Below are 24,587 nucleotides of genomic sequence, written 5' to 3'. Positions count from 1 at the left end.
TGCTTGAATAAGGCAGTCGTCCAGGTATGGATATATTTGAATCCCTCTGTCTGCAGTATGCAATTACTGGTGCCAGGCATTTTGTGAAGACCCTGGGCGCAGTAGATAAGCCAAAGGGCAGTGCAGAGAATTGGTAATGGGTTGAACCTGCAATAAATCGGAGGTATCTTCTGCAATTTTGTCTGATAGGGATATGCAGGTATGCCTCCTTGAGGTTCAATGTTACTAGCCAAGCCTTCTTGCCCAGCATGGGAAGAAGTTGCTGTAGTGTTAGCATCTTGAATTTGGGTACTTCCAGGTATGTGTTCAGAATTGAGAGGTCCAGAATGGGTCTCCAGGCTTTGTCCTTTCGGGGAACTAAAAACAGTCTTGAGTAAAATCCTTGTCCTTGCTCCTGTGTAGGAACCTGTTGAATGGCTCTCATGTCCATGAGAGCTGAAATTTGCTTTTGAGCCTCTGCCCATTGATTTGGTGGCAGGTTTGGCATTCCTTTTATCCTTGGTAAAGTGTGAAAGTGGAATCTGTAGCCTTGAGATACAATATTTAGGACCCATTTGTCTTTTGTGATGATGTGCCAATTGTCTGTAAGAAGAGCTAGTTTTCCCCCCAAGGGAGCTGCCAAGAGGGTTTTGCTTGGTAGTCGGAGGGGTAAGTCATTGTGTTTGTCTTCTGGTAGTTTGAGACTTCTCTTCTCCTCCTTTTTTGGGTTGTGGCACGCCATTGTCAAGGCTGGTAAGAGCCTTGTGGCTGGCCTCTGCCTCTTGGGCATCTGTATCTGCCCCTCTGTGGTCTGGCAGAAGCTGGAAAGGACCAGTTTTTGGTTGGCTAATTTCTGCTGAAACGAGGAGGTTGAACCTGTAAAAAATCCTTGACTGTCTGCATAGATTTTGCCTTATCCTCCATTTTCTTTAAAACAACTTCTGCTTTTACACCAAATAAAACAACCTGCTGTAAGGGTGTATCCAATAACTTTGCTTTAACATGATCAGGCAAAGTTTGTTCTTTTAACCAAGCATGCCTACGTATGACAGACCCTGTCACTGCTGCTCTACAAGAAGCTTCCAATGAATCAAATCCACATTGCAAGGTATGTTTTCCTACTTGTTCAGCTGAATGCAACAAATCTTGCATTTCCTTGTAATCTGGTTGGTCTATATGTGCAAGCATTTTTTGTTTTAATTGAGACATCAGATATTGTTGATATTTCAGCATGTGAAACTGACAATTTAAGGCCCTCATAGCTAGAGTAGCTGAGGTGTAAACTTGCTTTCCCCATCTGTGTAGTGCTCTAGAATCCCTTTCAGAGGGCACAGGATTTTTAGCAGTTGAGGCTTTAACCCCTTTGGGACCCTGGGAAATGGTTTCTGGGTCAGCAACAGGGCTTATATACAGGAATTTGTGTGAGTCCGGGACTCTGTAGTATCTGTCTGGTTTGGCTGGTGCAGGAGGTAGTGAATCTGGGTTAATGCTAGATTCTGAATAAACATCATCCACAATGTCTAACACAGGTGGAATTGCAAGTGGTCTGTGCTGGGGTAGTAAAAGGAACTCTCGGAGCCTTTTCTTAGAATCAGAGTAATCCTGGCCTTCCCAGTGGAAATGTTCCCTCATAGTATGTAAGGTTTCCCCAAAAGAGAAGTCTTCTGGGGGAGATGCAGAAGGGATAGACTCTTCAGCATCAGAATCTTCATAAGGAGGAAAGGAATAATTCCTGTTCCTCAGAAGAGTCTGAGGAAATTGAAACCTGGTCAGAGGAAGCATAGTCCTCTTCTTGCCTTGGCCTTTTATCAGGAGGGGGATGGGAACCCCTGATTAGGGAAATTAAATCTTCAGCCATCTTAAGCATTTGTTTCCTAGGCATGGGGCCTTGTGCTGGAGACTGCTGTGCAGTCTTCTTTGTTTTTAAAGGAGTTTTCAGTTTTGCATAGGACTTAATAGTGAGTGTAGTCAGTCTGAAGATGCCTTCAGCAACTGAAGGCGTTTCAACTGCACCGGAGTCTCCTTCAGGTATGGAGTCGGAAGGGCCTAAAGGTTAAGGCTGTGGAGGCCTAGTAATCTCTGTTTGTGAATCGGATGTCGCCTGGGGTTCTAAATCAGCGGTCGTCAGGGGCTGCGCAGGCGCCTCACTGAAAACCGGAGAACCGGCGACTGGCCTAGCAGAGGCCTCGGAATCCGGTTTGGATTTCGGCTGCCTGTCCTTATCTTTGCATTTTTTATGTATTCCAGTCGTCGGTAGCTCCGACGGCATGGTACAATTAAATTTCCTACCAAAATAATGTCGGGCGAAATCAAACAGACGTTTAATAGTACGTTTATTAAACCTAGCACAAAACCGACAACCTGTGACGTCGTGGTCTGGGCCTAGGCAAGGAATACAATAAGAATGAAAGTCCTTATGAGGTATTTGCTTCCCACAAGAAATGCAATTGTTAACTTTTTCTGACATCGGACTGAGGCAACAAAAGTTTCCCCAACGGGGTACTTAGCTTTATGAAGACTTCAGTCTGAAATTTGATTTAAAAATCTCAGGAGTTGGCCGACCGGCACTTGCAAACTGATTCTGCTTCGGGCACCGCGCGGCAAGAAAGACTGAAGAAAATGGCGTCAGATGCATCTTATATACCTCTGGCGCACTGACTTCAGGAAAGAAGCGACAGCAACCGACGCCGGACCAAGACTTTGGAACTCGGGCTGACTGCGGGACCGCCTGACGGCAGGATAACCCAACAGTGATGACTGCAGCAGTGTAACACAATGAACATCAGGGTTTGAAGAGTAAGCATCCAAAAAGAAGGGACCCTGAGAAAGGTGCTGAGCTGGGAGAGATCCAGAATAGGTCTTAAGAGTGCTCTCCTTTCGAGGAACCAAAAACATCCTGGAATAAAAACCCTTTCCTACAAGAGTGGGGGAGACAGGCTGAATGATTCCTTGGTTCACCAGGGAGCCTAGACCTTCCAGGAAATGAAGAAGTTGTTGCTCTAAAGGAGGCTGAGGAATCCCTGAAAAGGGAGAGACTTCCACACTATGAAGTAACCCTAATGGATGACGGAAAGAGCCGAAGAGTCTTAAGTGATGAGACTCCAATTTGGAAGGCAAAGGGAAAGCCAAAGGGATAAAGGAACCTGGTCTAAGCAGGGGGGGGGGGGGGATCAACTGTCACAGAGAAGCAGTCTTATCAGACAAAGGAAGCTTCTAGGCCACAGAAATCTGAAAAGCCTTAGAAGAGGAGGCCCACCTACCACCCTTCCTGCCAGTGGAGCCTGGCAGGTTTGCTGCAAACAAAAGCAGATCTTGAAGGAGAATTCCCCTGGAACTTAGAGATAGTCGAGACAAAAATATGATTAAAGTCCTGCAAGGCTTTGCCTTTCTCTTGAAGGGAACAGCTCTGCAGCAGCTGTCCCAAAAATATATTTATTATCTAAAGGAGCATCCAACAACTTGGCCTTAATGTCCTCAGGCACAGACTGGAGACGAAGCCAAGGATAACACCTCACGACAGCCCAAATGCTGCAACCCTGGAAAAAGAATCAAAAGCATTATAGCCACATTTAATACAGTTTCAAGCCAGTTGGGAAGCAGAACCTAAACTAGAGAAGGCAGAAGATTTGCCTTCAGAATCAGGGAAGTCAGAAATAACATGACAAGCTTGAGCAATCAAGGCCAGTGCAAACCTGGTCAAGTGGGTCTGGTAATTAGCAGCTCTAAAGGCCAAAGTAGAAGCAATGTAAACTTTTTTTTTTTTTTTTTTTTTTACCAATCCTATACATTGCCCTACTATCCTTACCAAAAGCTTGGAAGGAGGCAAAAGCTTAGGTTTGTCAGAAGAGACGGACTCCACAGCAGAATCAGTAGAAGGTCACAAATAAAAACTGACAATCCTTAGGAACCTTATAAACCTATCAGGCTTCTTAGGAGTTGGAGGCTCAGATTCAGGAGACTTGGAATCAGCAATGAAAGCACCTAAACAAGGCAGCCAACACAGGAGGAACTGCCGATAGTACAGGAGTAACCAACGGAATTAACTCATAATAGCTTCTCTGAGTATCAGACACTTGAGAAGTATCCCACTTAAAGTATTCCATCATCCTAGCAATTGTGTCCCCAAAGGACAATTCCCCAAAAAAAGACACAGGGCTAACAGACTCCTCTTCATCAGAACCATAAGCCAAAGGCAAAGGCATCTGTGAAGAAGAGGACAAAGACCCATCATCAGACATTGACGCTTCATCTGAGGAATTAGGTCCCCTAAGCCGTTTAGAAGGAGTAGAGGTCCACGGTGGAGCAGGTACTGAAACTCCCTGAGGAGGCTTCAGGGCCATCAAGGCAGAAAAGAAGACCCAAGAAAGTCTTGCCCTTCCCTTTGAGGATCCTTAGGACAGACCAAAACATGCTTCAGTTTTTGTCTTTCCTTGGAAGGGACATCAACCCTAACAAATACCAACCCCTGGCGAGATTCGTTAAGACAACTGGGAACGTCCTCCCTGACCAATATCTGCAGAATCCCTCTAGGACCCTCCGCGATAATCAACCACAGTTCCCCACTGACATCCGGAGGAGACACCTGCAAAGCCTTACAGCATATATGAAATAATGGATCCATGCTGGTGTCTGATGGGGTCACAGCAGAGGAATCCGATGCAGATGCCAAATGACCTACAGAGCTATTACCAGGTTCTAGAAGGTTATGCAGTTGAGGCTGGACAGCTAAAGAATCTGTCATAGACTTCTTAGCCTTCTTCTTACCTAGCGGGAGTAACTCAGGGTTAAAGGATTCTGCCATGGTACCCTGGGTTAACTGTTTAAGCCACTGCTTTTCAAGATAAATGGCCAGGGAAGACAAATGGCTTCTGACTGTCTTAGGCACAAATGCCTTAGAGATAGTACTACAAGACGTATGGTCGTGGGAAGCATCCACACAAAAAAGACACTGTGCATAATGATCCTTATGGGGAATCTGCCTCCCACACTGACATTTTCCCTTCTTGGGTGACAAACTCTAGGTAGCAAAATAAAATACAAGACCAAGAAAAGTTAAAAAAAAAAAAAAAAAAAAAAAAAAAGGGGCAACAGGGCACTTATCTGGTGGCTAAGTATTCAGTACAGGAACAAGGTGTTCAGAACAACTAGCAATTATGGTATTCAAACTGGCGGAAAAAAAGTTCTAGGTAGCTGCATTTGTGCATCCCTGTGTGGGGAGCATAAATGTGACATACAACACATACAAGATCATTAGGCTTCTGTATACTGGCTGAGCATCAGGCTGCCCTGGGAGGGGAAAACCCTTCTGTTTAAGATACTGCAACAGTGATACAAAAGGACATCTAAATCCTCTTTCCCCACATGTCCACGGCTTTGGGCTCTTAAATAGGAGGAAAGGTGACTAAATGCTGACGTTTCTGCAGTCTGTGCTGTATGAATAAGATGCCTTAGGGTGTCTCTCAAAATGATCTGCTAATGGGTAAGCAGTAAACATAATATACATTCTAGGAAAGTGAAGGTCTCAAACCTATTCATATACCTTCAGGCCTCAGAAATGTTATTTTTTAAGACTGGTGTCAGAGGCTGGAAAATCCAGGACTAAGGAGCTTCTAGGATAAAGGGCAGGGAAAACAGACCTGGACTCCTGAACACTAAATACTTTCCCAAATGAAAAAATTGAATAATCTGCAGATCACTTCACATGACTGCCAGTTTCTGACACTCCTCAGATGAACATCATTAAGCATGACAGGAGTCAGCTGTCCCCAGGAGTGTCAATTCCTGAGGCCAAGGTCTTAAGCAAAAATCTTGTCTGTACACAACAGCATAATTCTCCTAGTTTGTGTAAATACCACCTCAGATCTTCAATGAGAAGAAGCCTTTGGCCTAGTTGGAAAAATTTGGTTAACAAAAGATAAAATAGAATAAGCAAATGACATACACCACCTACTGTTCTTTCCTAGTGATGATAATTACAAAAAGAACTAAATTATGAACAAAGGCTCACTGTACACTATCAATTAAAATTGTACCTCATTAAAAATCCTTAATTAAAAAACAATGAGACTGCACCCCTAAATTTCAGTAGGTGAACAAATTAGGCAAAAATGCATAAGGCAAAGCACCCCAAAACTTTCAAACACATACAAGGGAAAATTCTGGTTCCATACCAATACATGTAAAAGGAGTTTGGCAAGCCAGACCCACAAGCAGTACCAAATGGATTCTCAATAGGAGCAGCCCTTACTGCAATAATGACATTTCTATCTGAACTCTAAGGTTAATGTGAACAGTCTTATGCAATTATATTATGGTCATCACAAATACTACTCTGGCTACCTTTAAGGCTGGTCTTGAACTGGATGGATAGCCACAAACTTGCATCAGGCTTATGCAAGGTGCTGCTCACCTTGGAAGATAAGCTGTTGCCACCCTTGTCAAGTACTTAATACTGCTTGTGTTTCTCTACAAAAGACGTATACTGTTGGCATCTTATGTTCACCCCCCACCCCCATGATTTCTTACCTTGTACTACTTCTATGTTCGTATAAGGAATGCTGCTGTAGGAAATTCAGCAGGTGAATGGGAAGTATCAAACTGAACAGTATGTGACCCTAACATTGGGTATATGGCTTGCAAAATGCCTTGCAAGATGGCAAAAGCAAAACATACTCTACCCCTAAAGCACTCATGTACTACACAGTATTTAGAGAAGGTACGAATGGATGTAGAGGTGACAACCTCAATTACTCTTGGCAGACCCACTCTTAAAGAAGACAGCAGTGACATCAGTTGAAATGGTTAAGTGAAGCCTCACTTGTCAAGCAAAGGTGCTGCCATATTTGCCCATGGAGGCAGCAAGTCTACTTACCACCAGCTTAGAAAGTCTGCTTAGTTACTGAGCACCCATAAAAATAGGTTTGTATGTACAAAGTCCATTATCCCATTGGCATAATCTTTCAGTTGCACATGCTTGTTTCCGGGCAACTCAGAAACCACCAAGGGCATAAAAGAAGAGCTACTCTTCAAGGATACTCCGTATTTGTGGAAGACTGTCTCCCTGCATATTGCAGGCTACAGCTTGAAGACCCTGGCTGAGCTACATACTACCATATATGGTGTCTCTCAAAACAGGTATCTGACTTCAGCTATGTTGGCATGTGCAAAAAGAGGCAGATTCAACTTTTTATGGAAAGGTTCAGTGCCAAGGAAATAAATACTGGGCATCTGATGAGTCACAGATGCAGGGTACAGTTCAGGAACTGCTTAAACCTCTGCAGCAGGTGCTCAGTATATTCAGCCTACTTCTCAGGGAAGTGCAATTTCATTGCTTGCAATGTTCACCTGCAATTAAAAGGTAAAAGTAGACAGACTCTGGCTATCCCAGAATAAACAGCAACCTCAATGTAAAGCAAATATACCCTTTTCTCATTCATAAACAGAATGAATGAATGATGAGGAAAGGTTTTCAAGAGCTTTTCCTGCTTTACTGGTATTTTGTGAAAAGTAGCTCTATCCTGACCAACAGTAATCAGATGCAAGTTTTGGTGTGTGTGTGTGTGTGTGTGTGTGTGTGTGTGTGTGTGTGATCAAACAATGATTACAATTACAAAAAAATTCTGTTAAATAGGTCTCAAACTGCAAATCCACCTAACATGCACATGATGCACACCCTCATTAAACCATTTGTTAAGAATGACATGCTTCTCTTTCTTTGCTGGTACTTTGTTAAAGAAAAGACTGTCCTGCTCCTTACATAGATCAGATGCATGGTTAAATAAAGGTGGCAGTGGTAGGCAGCAGAAAAAGATATATGATTCATTCATTATTCAAAATGACTAGACTTTCAATTATGTGCAATGTAATGAGGCAATACATAAATACCACCAAGACAATGAGGACGTGGTCTAGCCTCAATGAAGTGTGTATTTTGACTGGGAATTACAAACCTTGTACAAAGTGATATACAGATGGCTGCAGCTAGCTCAGATATGAAAGCTATATATCCCAGAAATTATATCCTTTTTTCTAAAGCAGAAAATACATACCTATCCATGCAGTATGAAGGTAGGACAAACTAAATTGGCTGTAGGTGTGACTGTGCATGCTTGCATCGGGTATGGAAAAACAATTGCGATAGGGTTAGCCACTCAGCGGTATGAAGAGTGGCACTAGAAGACTGTCACTGCTAAAATGACAACCACATCCCATGTGCAAAAAGGGAACAAAGGGGTTGTGGATATATGTAAACATACAAAGATGCATATCCACAATAAACTCTATCCATACAATTAAATATATGTATATACAATCACATTTACATATACGTGCACATGTAGATAAGCACACATACCTACTTATGCATAACAGTGCAAATACAACAGTATAATAACTATATAAAACTAGCCTCAACACTACACTAAGCATGTCACAAGATACTTACATCAAAACAAAAGTTCTGAACACATCTAAAAAAGTACAGTTGTGTACACTTACCATAAATGTAGATGTTAGAGTGTATTCACTGTTGCAGTCATCACATTTGGGTTATCTGCTTGCAGTAGCCCTCAGTCGGCCTGACTAACAAAGTCTTGGGTCCTGCGTCAGTTGCTGTCCCTTCTTCCGTGACATCAGCTCGTCAGGGGTATAAAACATGCAGCCGACTCCATTACATCAGTTTTTCTTGCCCCAGATGTCAGGTGCCCCCCTAATGGGAGGCAATTAAATCAATAAATATACAAGGTTATATCTCCAACAAAAAAGCAAATACACCAAAAAGCTTTTGAGCATAGTAAAGGAGAGTAGAGGTACAGCCAAAAGAAGTACGGGGGCCGGAGGGAGGGTAACCAGGACTGCAACAGTGAATACACTTGAACATCTACATTTATGGTAAGTGTACACAACCGTACTATGTTCTTTGTGTTTCACTGTTGCAGTTAACACATTTGGGTAGGATTCCCAAAGCTAAGGATGGGAGGAGGAATTTAGACAGCATTAAGATCAGCTATAAGGCCCTGCAAGACTGCAGTGGCAAAGCCAGCTCTGGATTTAGAGAAAATTGGCAGATGGTAATGCTTGGTGAAAGTATGTACAGAACTCCAGGTAGCAGCTTCTAGGATGTCCCTGGTAGGGACGCCTCTGAGAAAGGCTGTAGAGGTAGATTCAGCTCTGGTTGATTGGGGTCTGATCCCCTGTGGGATAGGTTTTCCATGGTGCTTGTAGCAGAAATGAATGCGATGGCCTAGCCATTTGGAAATGGTTTGCTTTGAAATAGCCTTCCCCTCTGCCCTTGCAGCAATTGCCACCAGCAGTTGTTCAGATTTCCTTTGAGGTTTAGTCCTGTCCAAATAGAATCTAAGTTGTCTGTGCACATCTAAAAAGTGCAGTATCCATTCCCCTTTGTCTGTGGATTAGGAAAGAAGGTTGGCAAGTAAATGGACTGATTAAAGGCCACACTGGATACCACCTTGGGCATGAAGGAGTGATTGGTCCTGAGGGACACCCTGTCCGCATGAAAGATGATGAAAGGCTCCGCTGCCACTGCCATAAGGGCCTGTAATTCAGATACCCTTCTTGCTGAAGTGATTGCTAAAAGGAAAGCTGTTTTCAAAGAAAGGAATTTTAAGTCTACAGTAACAGCTGGCTCGAAAGGAGGAAGAGTGAGTTTCTCCAATACAAAGTTAAGGTCCCAGGCTGGAGTTGGAGCTCTCCTGGGTGGTCGTAAATTTTTGGCCCCTCTGAGGAACTCTTTGAGCAGTGGATGAGAGAAGAGGGGAGGTTCTGTGTTATAATGAGATGAGATGGCTGAGGCGTGAATTTTGATGGAGGAGAAAGACAGGCCCTTGTGAAGCATCTCAGTTAAGTATTGTAAAATCTGAGGTAAATTGGGCACTGCTGTGCTCATCCCTTGAGATTGGTTCCAGGCACAGAATCTTTTCCATTTTTCAGCATAAGATTTTCTAGTACTAGGCCTCCTTGCCACTAAAGGATGGTAAAGGAGAGATTAGGTAATTAGCCAGGCTGCTAGGTTCAGTGTTTGAAACTGAGGGTGCAGAATCTGGTTCTCCTGCGGAGACAATAGGGTAGGAGTCTGAGGCAGGTGCCATGGGGCCAACAGTGACACACTGCGCAAAAGGGGGTACCAGTGTTGGAGCGGCCATTCTGGTGCAATCAAAATCGTCCTTGGCTTGTCTTGTTTGATCTTTAGTAGTACTTTGGAGAGCAGAGGCAGAGGGGGAAAGGCATAAACTGAGAGGTTCTTCCAGCTGAAGGACAGAGCATCCACTTTCCAAGTTTGTGGGGAGTCCTTGTGCAAAATTTGTCCAATTGATAGTTCTGGGGGGAGGCAAACAGGTCTATATCTGGGCTTCCCCATTTGCTTGTCAACATGTTGAAAATCCTTGGTTCCAGTTTCCACTTGTGTTGGTCCACTAGGTTTCTGCTTAGTTCGTCTACCAGGCTATTTAGTTTTCCTGGCAGGAACTGAGCTTGTAGATGCACTTGGTAGCTCAGGGCTGTGTTCCACAATGCCATGGCTAGTCTGCAGAGGGGGTAAGAATGTGTACCCCCCTGCTTGTTTATGTACCACATAAAAGTGGTGTTGTCCAATTTACCATTAATTGTCCTGGAAGAATGTGGTCCTTGAAGGCTGTCAGAGCATTCTGTACAGCTAACATTTCTTTTTGATTGATATGCAGGTGCATTTGACTTGAGTTCCATTTGCCCTGAATGCACTTCCCTGCCAGGTGAGCCCCCCCCACATGCATAGTCTGATGCATCTGTTGTTAGGGTTTGGGCGGTAGGAGGTAGTGTAAATGGTAGTCCCTTATTTTGGTGACAGGCCTCTGCCCATCAAAGGAACTCTAGGCGTAGGCAAGGTATGATAGGAATCATTGCATCTAAATCCTGTGAATGTTGACATCATAGGCTTTTTAGATACCATTGTAGTTTCCTCATATGCAGTCTTGCATATGTAATTAGAAGAATGTAGTTGGCCATGAACCCCAAGGCTTGTAGTATTTGCCTTTTACATAGCAGGGTTTTTGTGGCCACTTGTTTGAAGTAGGTTGTCAAATTAATTAGTTTCTCTGGCGTCAGGAAAGCCATCTGGGATGTTGTATTCAAGCTTGCTCCCAGGAATATAATTTGTTGACAGGGTACCAGGTGTGATTTATTTTTGTTTATGGTGTACCCCAAACAAGTTAGCACCCTTTGTACAAAGGCCAGATGATTCAAAAGTATGTCCTGGCTTTCTGCCTGAATTAGAAAATCGTCCAGGTATGGGTATATTTGAATATTTCTTTGCCTGCAAAATGCAATGACTGGAGCTAGGCACTTTGTGAATACTGTGGGTGCAGTAGATAAGCCAAAGGGCAGTGCAGAGAACTGATAGTGCGTGTAGCCTGCTTTGAAGCGTAGGTATCTTCTGCAAGATTCTCTAATTGGGATGTGCAGGTATGCTTCCTTTAAATCTAGTGTTGCCAACCAGGTGTCTTTGCCTAGCATAGGGAGCAACTGGTGACGAGTCAGCATATTGAATTTTGGAATCACCAAAAAGGTGTTTAAAAGTACACAGGTCCATGATAGGACGACATGAATTGTCTTTTCTGGGTACCAGGAAAAGTCGAGTAGAAACCTTGTACCTTTTCCTCTTCTGGTACCAACTGAACAGCCCCCATGCTTAAGAGAGAAAGTACTTGCTTTTGGGCCTCTGCCCACTGATTTGGGGGTAGATCTGGCCACCCGCTTGGTGTTGGTAACGAGTGGAAGTGAAATCTGTATACTTGGAAACTATATTTAAAACCCATTTGACTGGGTAATGAGTTCCCAATTCTTTGCATGAAGAGCAATCTTTCCCCCCAAAGGGGCTGTCAGTTGAGAATTGCTTGGAAGTTTTAAAAAGAAGTCATTGAGACAAGTTTACCATAGGGGGAGTTTTATTACTCCCAGATGTGGAAGTGGAGGCCCCCCACTGCTTAGTCCTGTGCGTACCCTGGGACTGAAGCTTGGGAGCTCTGCTGGATCTGGGTTTGGACTGAGAAGGTCTGGAAGAGGCAGGAAAGGACCAATTCTTGGAAGGCCAATTCCTACTAAACCTTGGAGGTTGTACTTGTAAAAAATCTTTAACAGTTTGCATAGATTTAGCTTTTTCCTCCATCTTTTTAAGACCTTCTTCTGCCTTGTTGCCAAACAGGCGGTCCTGGTTTAAGGGAGCATCCAATAATTTTGCTTTAACATGATCTGGCAAGGATTGCTCCTTAAGCCAAGCATGCCTTCTAAGTACAGACCCAGTTACAGCAGCCCTGCAAGATGCCTCTAGTGAATCAAAACCACATTGCAAAGTACGATGTTATGTAGTCCTATCTCGCCATTATTCTTTACCTGTGGGTTCGGAGCTGACAGTCGGCTCCGACTCGGCCTATATACTAGCTCAAAAGTCTTTGATTGGCTGGCTAAGATGGTATCCCACAATACCGTGCTCCACATCCCCAGATCTCGTTTGCCGCTTGTAGAGCTCGGACATGGTCTCGACTTGGCTTGGCTAAGTACCTTTTGAAAACTATTTTTCTTGGGAAATTTCTTGAGAAATTATCTGATATTGTTTAATGTTTGATCAGATTTTGTGTGAGAGCGATTGTTGGCATTTCTGGTTCTCTTGTGTGCTTGTGCGTTTTTTGTGGTATCCCTTCCCTCGGGCTAGGCCCGTTTGAGTTAGAGGACCTAGTCCTCCCTTGTGATTGTTCGTCGGACTTTGTGGTGTTCTCTTGTGTGGAGACCGTTTTTAATTAGAGGTCTCTCATCGTTGTGTCTAGTCAGTGACGAACTCGTCCATGAGACTAATCTCGTACGTGGCCGAGGGAGAGAGCAGGGCAGCCAGTTCAGGAGTGGCCCTCAGGAGGCAGGCCTGGCTACGCCTGTGTCACTTTGCGGAGGCCTTTAAATCTTCCTTTACTGATGCCCCTTTCGACAGTTCCTCCTTGTTTGGGACCAAAGTAAAAGAACACATTCACCAGGTGCGAACAAGAGGGTAAGACGTTGTCTGCCGTGGGAGTCTGTTTTTCCCTACTGTCGAGACCTTATCCCAAAGCAGGGGGGAAAGATGTGGTTCAGAAAATCACAGAGGTCATTTACTGACGCACAAGGTGAGACCCCCCTCGAGGCAGGGGGGTCATACTCTGGAAGACGCCGCCCCAGAGGCAGAGGGGGCCCCCGCAACTCGGGGGACCGGGATTCTTTCCGCAGTTCCCCATACTCTCACTCTTGAGGGTGTGCCCGGCTGCGCTTCTCCGGAGCCAGTCGGAGGTCGGATTTCCCATTATCCAGAAGCCTGGGCAAGAATAACCCAGGACAGATGGGTTTTAGGGATAATCGCCAGAGGTTACACCATTCCATTTCACTCCTTTCCCCCTACCCCCAAAAGGATCCCAGACCCACCACCTGGTCAAAGGGACCAAGCAGCATCAGAGGTCTCTCAGCTGCTAGAAAAAGAAGTCATCCAGCTAGTCCCCCCAGACCAGATCGGATTAGGGAACTACTCAAGATTCTTTTTGGTGCCAAAAAGCACGGGGGACCTGAGACCCATTTTGGATCTCAGCCGACTAAACCATTATGTTCGCAAGTCCAAGTTCTGAATGGTCACACTACAATCGATTCTTCCGCTGTTGGCAAAGGAAGTATGGATGTGCTCCATCGACCTGAAGGATGCCTATTACCACATAAAAATGGACAAAGCATCCCAGTGTCATCTACGCTTCCGGATGGGAGCCAGACACTTCCAGTTTCGAGCCCTGCCCTTTGATCTCATCACAGCCTCCAGGGTGTTCACCAAATGCATGGCAGTGGTGACGGCTCACTTGAGGCGTCTAGGATTCCAGGTGTTTCCTTACCTGGACGACTGGCTCCTAGCCGCCCCCACCAAGCATCTACTTTGTCAAAACAGAAACTATACCATCAGCATTTGCCATCAGCTAGGCATCACAATAAACTGGAAAAAAATCTGCCTTGCTACCCTCACAGTGTGTCTTATTTATAGGAATGGAGTTGGATACTATTCGGATGAGAGCGTTTCTGCCCATGGAAAGGATCATGAGGTTACAAAGGCAGGTTCAGAAGAAGATACCTTTGACACGCGTAAAGGCAAGGCTAGTGCTGCAGCTACTAAGCAAGATGGCATCCACTATCATGATGGTTCCTTTAGCGAGGCTGCACATGCGCATATTACAGTGGCTCCTGTTCGCTCAGTGGTCCTTTCAGAGTTTGCCTCTATCTCATCCCATCTTGATCACAAACATATGCAGACAGGATCTGAGTTGGTGGCTGTGCACTGACAACCTAGTAGTAGGGAAACCATTCTCTTCACCTGACCCGGTAGCCACAGTGACCACGGACGCCTCCCGGATGGGGGGGGGGGCATTATCTCGGCAGGCTGGTCCAAGGTACGTGGCAGGAACACAAGATGAATTTGCACATAAATGTCCTGGAGATGAGGGCAGTGCTCCTAGTGTTGCAGGCGCTACATGCCCTTCCGACCGGGACGATTGCGATACACTCGGACAACATGTCCGTAGGGTGGTATCTCAACAAACAAGGGGGAACCCGATCATATCCACTATGCAGGGAGGCTATGAGAGTGTGGAATTGGGAGATAGCTTCCCACAGGACCTTGAAAGCAACGCACATTCCGGGGAAAACCAATGTGATTGCAGACAAGTTAAGCAGGGATATCCTTCTGCCCTACGAGTGGTCCCTGAACCGCCAGGTGGCGGACAGCATATTCAACAAATGGGGTCAGCCTTGCTGCGACCTATTTGCCAGCCCTCTCAATGCGAAATGCCACGCATTCTTCTCACTGATACCTCCATTGGGGGGATAATCCCAGGGACGCTCTTGCACACATTTGGCCCTCGGGTCTGCTATATGCTTTCCCTCCGTTTCCCCTCATCTCGAAGGTGATTCAGAAAGCACTATCTCTGGGAAGCAGATTGATTCTGATCGCTCCATACTGGCCTCGACAGGTATGGTCCCCCCTTTCTCCAGCAGTTTGCAGTGGAGCCTCCTTGGACTCTGGACGCTCGTCCGGACTTACTGACACATATGTCGGGACAGCTCCACCCTTCCCTGGAGACCCTCCGGCTGACCGCCTGGCTACTCCACTTCCGACCATAGTCAGGTATCACAAGTTTTCTCCAAATGTAGTACATATCCTTTCATCCTCTCACAAACCAGCCACTAGGAAGATCTATTCCAGTAAGTGGAAAAGGTTCTCGATATGGGCACAGTCTAAAAATATTGACCCCTACACAGCTCCCATCAACACTGTGCTAGAATTTCTGTCTCAACTATTCTACCAAGGGTCAGCCCCAGCCACCATAAAAGTTCAACTAGCGGCCATCTCTAATTATCATGTGGCTCATGAACCCAGCTTAATGGCGCACAGACTGTGTAAAGCCTTCATGAAAGGCACACTACTCCTTTGTCCCCCTGTAGCTCAACCGGTTATGCCTTGGGACCTTAATTTTGTTCTGCAGGCTGTCACTCTTGCACCCTTTGAGCCTGCTGCTTCTTGCGATTTGAAATTTCTGACATGGAAATCGGCCTTTCTAATAGCCATTACTTCTGCCAGGAGGGTTTCAGAGCTTCAGGCCTTGTCAGCTAAGCCCCCTTACCTGGTTTTTCATAAAGACAGGGTCTCCCTCAGGCCGAACTCTACTTTTCTTCCCAAAGTAGTGTCACTGTCTAATATTAATCAATCCATCGAACTGCCAGTATTCTTTCCCAATTTCTCTGACAAGGCAGAGTATCAGTTTCATACGCTGGACGTTCATAGGCAACTACGCTTTTATTTACACAGGACTAAAGAATGGAGGAAATCAGATCAACTTTTCATTTCATTCTCAGACAACCGCTTAGGGTCAGCGGTGTCCAAAGTAACCATTCCTAGATGGCTATCGGGTTGCATCTCCTTTATTTACCAGACAAGAGGTAGAAACATACCCTTTCCAGTCAGAGCACATTCTACAAGAGCATTGTCAACGTCTACAGCATTTCAAGCCAGACTATCCTTGGATGATATATGCGCAGCTGCAACATGGGCTTCTCCCCATACCTTTGTGTCCCATTACAAATTGGATGTGGTATCTAGGGGCAGGTCTTCCTTTGGCTCCACTGTGCTCAGGAGTATCTTTCATTGAGCCACCTGGGATATAGGTGCTAGGGACGCTGTCCCACAGGTGAAGAATAATGGCGAGATAGGACTACATAACATCAATTAGTTATGTACTTACCATAACACTAGATGTATGTAGTCCATCTCGCCATATATTCTTCATTACCCACCCACCGTCCCCCTGCCTGGAGAATTTGGAGGATCTCTTTTGATAACCCTAGTATTAGTCCCTTTAGACAACTTGTTGGACCTTATCTTCTTGGCTGTGGATCTGTGTGTGGGTGCATTGCACAAATGGCTTTTGTTAGCAACAAACTAGATCTGGGGATGTGGAGCACGGTATTGTGGGATACCATCTTAGCCAGCCAATCAAAGACTTTCGAGTATAGTATAGTATAGTATATTTCTAGTATATAGGCAGAGTCGGAGCAGACTGTCGGCTCCGAACCCACAGGTGAAGAATATATCCCGAGATGGACTACATACATCTAGCGTTATGGTAAGTACATAACTAATTGTTTTCCAACTTGTTCAGCTGAATGCAGTAAATCCTGTAAATCCTTATTTTCAGCACAATCAGGAATCAACATAATTTTCTGTTTAAGCAATCCAGTAATATGCTGCTGATACTTTAACATATGAAACTGGCAGTTTAAGGCCCTAATGGCCAAAGTTGCAGAAGTGTATACCTTCTTACCCCATCTATCCAGCGCCCTGGAGTCTCTATCAGAGGGGGTAGGATTTTTGGAAGTAATAGCTTTAATGCCCTTGGGTCCCTGTGAAATGGTCGCAGGATCCGCAGTAGGATTTTTAAAAAGGAACTTGTGAGAGTCAGGGACCCTGTAATATCTATCAGGTTTGCTGGGAGCAGGAAGTAAAGGGTCGGGGCCAAGCTTGATTCCAAAAAGGCATCATCAACAATGTCTAGTACAGGAGGTATGGCTAAAGGCCTGTGCTGGAGCAGGAGTAAGAAATCCCTAAGCCTCTTTTTAGAATCAGAGAAATCCGGACTTTCCCAACGAAAATGCTCCCTGAGAGTATGCAAGGTTTCACCAAAAGAGAAATCCTCTGGGGAGGAAGCAGAGGGAATAGAGTCCTCAGCATCAGTACCCTCATCGGTAGATAAGTGTAAATCCTGGTATTCAGAGGAAACAGAAAATTCAGAATCCTGTTTCGAAGTATCATAAGCAAACTCAGTCCTGGGTCTCTTACAGGGGGAAGGCTGGCTTCCCTGGATTAAAGTAAGAAGGTCTTCAGCCATTCTTATCATTTGTTTTTTAGGCATAGAGGCCTGACCATGCGGTCTGGGCATTAGTTTTCTAGGCATGGTTCGAGTTTTAGGTCTTGAAGAAGAAGATGGCGTTGGTTTAATATGCAAGTCAATAGGCCAGAATACACCCTCAGAAGTCGGTGCCTGCACAGTGTCTCTGGACCTATCCAAGGTACAGACATCCGCAGGTTCCACATTTGAAGCATCTCGCGGCATACCGGACTCCAAATGGGTCTCAGTACAGGCCTGCGAATTTGAAGTAGTGGGTATCAGGGGCTGCAAAAGCGCCTCACCGAGTACTGGCGACTGGCTTATGAGAAGCGTCATCGGCAGCTTTGGATCTAGGCGGCCTGTCTCTGTTTTTATCTTTGCGGTTTTTTTGGAATGTCGGTAGTCGGATGGCTTACCAAAGACATATTAAGATAACTGAACCGAGCACCAAAATATTTAGAATCAAAAATATACAGACGGATAGTCTGTGGTTTAAATAAGGCACAAAACCGACAGCGAGGTACGTCATGGTCAGGGCCTAGGCAAGGAATACAGTACAAATGAAAACTTTTATGAGATATTTGCTTTCCACAAGTAATGCAATTATTTACTTTTACTGACATCGGTTTAGAGCAAGAAAAAGTTTCCCCAACGAGGTACTTAGCTTTTAGTTGAAGACTTCGGCTCCGAAACTCGAAAACAAAAATTTCAGGTGTCGGACGACCGGCACTTGCGAACTGCTTCTGCTTCGGGCATCGCACGGCAAGAAAGACTGATGTAATGGCGTCGGCTGCATGTTTTATACCCCTGATGAGCTGACGTCACGGAAGAAGGGACAGTGCAGGACCCAAGACTTTGTTAATCAGGCCGACTGACGGCTACTGCAAGCAGATAACCCAAATGTGATGACTGCAACAGTGAAACATGAAGAACATCATTTTAAGTCAATGCAACTTTTCAGGCTTCATTACAATAATTAACTCTTGATCAGTTCACATCTCTGAGTTCTTCAGTATTCTTCAATATCTGGAGTATGTAACAGACTAGAACAGTCATCTGGTTTTGATTTTGGGATAGCTCTTGTTGCATTGCAGCTTCACATGTAGATGAGGCTTCAGGAGACTCTCTCTACAACTCCTGGCTATCACATTCTATTTTCTTGCAAAAGGACTGGTTGTAATACTTCAGGATGCTCTTCTCCTTTGAACTTTGCCTTCAATGTGTTTGGCTTGTGGAAATTTCCGTTATTTCTCTTGCAAAGTTCACATATTCCCCATGGAAAACAAAAAGAACTTGGTTCAGCTGCTTTACCAACTACTTCTGCATCAGGCTGTCAACTTTCTCATGTCATTTAAATTCTTACTCTGCTTCCAGCTTGTTAATCTGGCAGTCTCTTGCAATTTTTCCATTGAAAGAAAAATAGGACTGAATTTCTTTCCTTATCAATATTTTTGTTCAGACCTGTCTTTGACTAACATTCTTTGCTCAGTGTTAGTACAACTCTCAAATTATTGTACTTTTTTCTTCTATCACTGGTGAAAACAGAATTAATTACTGAAATAATCCATAGTTGCTCTAAATACTTCAGGCCTCTCTGGCACATACACTCAATGTATCTGCTATATATGGTTTCTTGCCTGGTCTGTGATTTAATTTCAGATTAGAAATGAATTACATTACTATAGATTTAAGTATCATCACCTACAAACCCACAGATGGCTTTCAAAAAAATTCTGAATACAGCTTGCAAGGGTTGTGGTCTCCTAACGTGAAACTCTTCATCAGTGCCATATTTCAAGAATCACACATCCATACATTAATGCTAACAGCTAATTTTCAGTTTTAATGCATCTCTTTTATGCATCTGAAAATGTTCTAGACATCTGGCCCATTGTCAAGTAAAACAGCATACCTACCATTCTGACTGTAAAGATACTTGCACAACACAACTGCCTTAGTCCCCTCACAGCACTTTAATGCTGAAAATGTATAACTAGTTTCTTAACCATTTTGAAACTCTTTTCATGTTCACAGCTCCATTCGCAGGCTGCACCTTGTTTTGACAACTTTATTACAGGCAATTATCTTAGACATATGAAGTAGAAAGCCTGGAAGACACTACATCATTCCTTTAAGCCTCTAATGCCTTCTTGTCTTCTTGCCTTGGCAGCTGCATAACCATTGAAACTTTTCTTGCATCAGACTTCAGTACGGACATTAGAAAATGACTTGTACATTACACACATTTCACATGTATATTACGTTTATGATTACTTAGCTTGAAATTATGCTGTCTTAATCTATTCAGCAGCTATTGCAATCACTTGTAATTTGCTTCACATGCCTGACCACTCCTAAAAGATAATCAGTTATATTTATAACACCATCTAAAGCTTCAATTACTTGTGCAACAGCTCTCTTGAACACCTCTGGAGCAGATGAAATATGAAAAAGTCTAACAAACCTGTGCCTTCCTAATGATGTGCTAAGGTTGGCTTAATCCAGTTTTATCTATCAGAATTCCTATTTTGTACCTTGTGCTGACAAGAACTCAATTTGGCATTCCTGAAATACTTCTTCAAATGTAACTAGTGGGTAAATGATCACTTTTACTGACCACCCCCATCTTACAGATTAATACAAGTGCAAACTGTGCATTTCTTTATAACGCTAACAATATTATTCTCCAATTCTTTTGGCTCTAATTGTTTTTTTACTGACACCCAAACCCTCCATTCAATTTAATTTCTGTTTTATTTCAATTCTGGCAGCTATGTCACTGTCATGCCATTGGGTATTATACATATGGGGTCCAAATGGAGAGGTGATAAAATCAGCAAACAAAGGAAAGTAGTAATGCTTGAAATTAATTCAATATCAAGTCTTGGTGAGCACCTTCACAAGGTAGACCCTGTTTTTACAAAATCTCACCAAAAAACACTGATAGATATAGACTGCATTTTATATAGTATATATCGCAGAAATAGATTAAAAATAAGAGACAGCTGGGCACACAAGTCACAGGATAAAAAAAAGCACCTAATCCTGGTAGGCTGGTGTCAGGACTGGAGAAATGGCAGAGTAGAATCTTCAAGACATGAAAACATTCCTACAATGGGGTTAGGCCTGACTCAGGGGAAGGATGTCTCCCACCCCCCCCCCAACAGCTGCAGATGGAAGTAGTACTCCGCAAAAAAACAGAAAAAGCGACTTGCCAAAAAGATCCACAAAGATGATAGGGTAGACTACTGAGGGTAAGAAAACTATGTATTGTTACTACTATGCAAGACCACCAGAATTTACATATAAAAGATATTCAATAAGTTTAATACAACAGTTAGAGGAAAGAAAAATAAATACAGAAGAAAAACAGTCAAAAGTTTCAAATGCAAACTTGTGTTCATTAATGCAACAGATTCGTGAAAAACATTATATACACCAAGAAACCTTGGGCCATTTGGAAAAAGAAGTGAATGAAGAAATGCAAAAATATAAAGAATAAAACCTGGAGATTTTTGAATGGTATGAAAAAGAAACATGGATATGGGAAACAATGAGATCTGATCTGGTGAAATATTTATGCAAAGGAGAAAGCCAAACTGATTAATACACAAAAAGCAACTCCAACAAAACAGAAATACAGATGAAGGCACCCAGATATGTAAAATTTTACAATACAAAAAAATAAGATCACAAAGGCGAACATACAACAGAAAAGTAGTAAAGTTAAACAAACAGAAACTGAAGTTATGGAATATCTTCTAAATGAAGGATTTAGTGTAGAACGTCTAATAAAGCTTATGTCATAGCATGATCGAACAAAGAGTCTCCACAGTATGCAGAAAGGGGTGGAGCGGGAGACATCTGAAGAAGAAATGCAGACATGGGAAAGAAAGAAACAGATTTATTATTGTGCAATACTTATGCAGAGGAGAAAGCAAAACTAGTCAATACAAAAAAGTATCACCGAAAATATCTGAAGAGAAATGCAGGCAAAGGCATCTGATATGAAAAATTTCACCATAGAAAAAATAAGAAGTTAAAGGGAGAAGTACAAAAGAAGATTAGTAATGGAGAAATTAAAGAAATAGAAACTGAAGTTATGGATTACCCAAAAGACAGGACTTAATACTGAAAATCCAACTCTGGTAATAACTCTGATAAGATTTAGCCCTAAGTAAGAACTATTTATAAGCAAACCTCAGACAGCGAACACCCTGGTTAACAGGAAAAGTGATATTGCTCAAGACTGAACCTGCAAGCTGTCCTATAAACTACAGACCAACAACGTGCCTTCCAACAATGTATAAACTATATGCTGGAAATGATGGCAACAAAATTTATAGTCATTCAGAAGAAAACTCAATCATGGCAATAGAACAAAATGGTAACAAAAGAACACCATATGGAAGAAAGGATCATTTGCTGTTAAAGTCATAATGGAAATTATAAAAAGGGGAAAATCTAAGTATGGCATGAATACATTTAAAAAAGGATTTGACAGCATCTCACATTCTTGGATAAAGGAGTGCTCAGAAATGTACAGGACACACTCTGCATTGATCAATTACACTGATGTGACCATGAGACAGTGGCAAACCACTTTGCAGCTAAGCTATGATGAAGGACAAATTATTATCCCATGGATAAAAATTCAAAGGGGGACATTTCAAGATGACTCTTGTCACCACTGCTCATCTCTCTTGCCCTTAACCCATTAAGCTACTTGACAGATTAGGTCATGGTTACAATTTGGCTCCCATAAAACAACTTGGCTCCCACAAATGATGATTTAAAACTGTATAGTTCATAAGATAAGGAGTTGAAAGCACAACTGGAAGTGGTCAAAACTTCTTCAGATGATATAAGCAGAAAAGCTGCATCATCATAAAAATATTGGTCTGGGACAAGAATGTGATATCAAGGAACTTGAGCAGGGGACAGTATATAAATATTTGGGAACTGATGAAGAATTAGCAATAAAATATGAACAAATGCGAACAAAACTCAGTAAGGAATACCTTAGAAGACTAAGGTTAATACTGAAAACAGCCCCCAGCATCTAAGAACAAAGTCCAAGCTATAAACTAATTTGTTCTTCCTGTTATAACTTAACAGTTTTGCAATGACTGGCCCCAAAAGGTACTGGACCAGTTGGACAGGAAAACAAGAAAAATGCTTCACACTATCAAATGATATATAAAAATCAGTGTATACCAAGATTATATATTCCTCATTCTGAAGGAGGTATTGGCCTCCTGGAAATTGATTACATGTACAGATCTGCAGTCGTAGGACTGCATGTATACCTGCTGACCTCACCGGATCCAAACATAGTGATAGCTTTGAAACATAAACAGAACAAATCTAGGATGACTTTTGTTGCTTAGTTTAGCAGAAGCATACCACTGTCAAGTAGGAATGGAAACAAAATCAGAAGTAGACAAAATGCAGGCAGCAAATGAATGTGCCAAAAAAAAAAAAAAAAAAAAAGAAAGAAAGAATATAAGGAAAAGGATCAGATGAGAATGCAAGAAATGTCGAAAAGGCATAAATATAGTGGCAAATGCAGAAAACTCCTTAAAAAGCCTCATGTCGATCAGGATTTGATGCATGAATTGTTAAGGAGAGGAGAATTTAAACAAAAAGATGAAAGGTTAATGTTAACTTCCCAAAATACTGAGCTACATACATACTGGTTTGCAAAGTCCACTGAACATGTGGGAGAAACAGACAAATGCAGGTTCTGTAAAACAGAACTGGAAACAGTCACACATCTTGTTGCTGGGTGTGATGCACTAATGGCACAGGGCCTGTATAATGAAAGGCATAATACTGTGGCAAGACTGCTGCACTGGGGATTGTGCAGACATTACAATACTGAAGTAGCTAAGAAACACTGGAAACATGAGCCAGAAAGCATTACAGGCAATGCCAAAGTTTGTATCACATGGGATTACCCATTAACAAAAGTTAAAAAAAAGAGATGAAAGAAAACCAGGCAGTCTATGAAAGGACGACAAAAGTATCACTGATCATTGACACGGCTATACCCATTGATTGCAGTGTCTTAAGTACAGAGACAAGATTTGGATTCAAAAACAAAGGCGATGTGGAGGAAGGATAACTAGACGGTTCCAGTAGTAGTAAGAGCAATGGGTCTCACAAATAATAACTGACACACTTATTTACATATGTTACCAGTGCATGTAACTCCATATGAATTGCAGGAGGAGTCAATTCCGGGCACACTGAGTGCTGCAAAGAACACTTGTGACTAATATCAAAGACTGAAACAATACTAATTTCACGAACTTTAATCACACTTTGACTTAGGAATGGGTCTATTCCTGTCATGGTATTAGAAACCCAAGAGGCTTGGAGAAATTAAAGTGATATTCCTTAGACAAACTTCCTAACCTTGTAAATACATCTATATAGTAATTAAGGATATCCTTGCTATCACGCTCTATACAGTGATATCTATGTGACTGTCTGACTCATTCTACAGTCACTGAATGATTTTTTACACTGTGAATTTGCCATGCTAGCTTCTCGTGAACTAAATTACCCCAAATAATGGAAAAAAAAGACTTAAATGCTAAGATCTATAAAAGAATGTTGTACTAATTCCAATCATCAGTTTGTGTGTGCAATGTGTCATCAAGTGGCCAGAAAAATGATGTACAAGCAGCTCTCTCTTCAGTACTTTTTTATCCAAATGCGTCAAATGTACCTTGAGGCAAAACATTACTTATATCTACATGTAGTTCAAATTAAATAGTTGTCTTGTTAATTCTCATTTCTTTCCAAAGTCTGACTTGCATTCTACTCTGAGGGTTTCATAGTAGTTTCCACTCTTCACTTTTAACTTTTTGAATCCAGAATTCCCACAAAAAAATTACTTTCACATTTCGGTTCAACAATACACAAATTCCTTTGAGCACACTTGTCTTTATATACATTCTGGCAAAATGCTCTTTTCTTGCAAGGATTCTACACAACTGACTAAACGTAGGTCAATTCTTCTTAGGTTTCCAGCCACCACCACAACCACCACTACTACTACTGGAGACTCTTCTTTGGCATCCATTTTTGTTACAGCAATTCCCAGAAGCAAACATGTAAACCAACAAACTCTTGCTCTTTTACTCTTGTTCTTCAGCTCAGTAGCGTAAGCAT

The 24,587-nt window shown here is 42.7% G+C and overlaps 1 protein-coding gene across 7 annotated transcripts in view; it reads right to left on the bottom strand.

Moving 5' to 3' along the window:
• CSNK1G3 (casein kinase 1 gamma 3) overlaps positions 1-24,587 on the bottom strand; it is a 2,843,512-nt gene that overhangs the window by 398,796 nt on the left and 2,420,129 nt on the right. The gene's annotated exons all lie outside the window — the stretch shown is intronic.

The sequence above is a fragment of the Protopterus annectens genome, chromosome 2.part0 (genome assembly GCF_019279795.1).
Source record: "Protopterus annectens isolate FY-2018-M chromosome 2.part0, PAN1.0, whole genome shotgun sequence".
Lineage (NCBI taxonomy): Eukaryota > Metazoa > Chordata > Ceratodontiformes > Protopteridae > Protopterus > Protopterus annectens.
The sequence above is the reverse complement of the archived record's forward strand: the minus strand, read 5'-3'. Positions and strand labels throughout refer to the sequence as shown.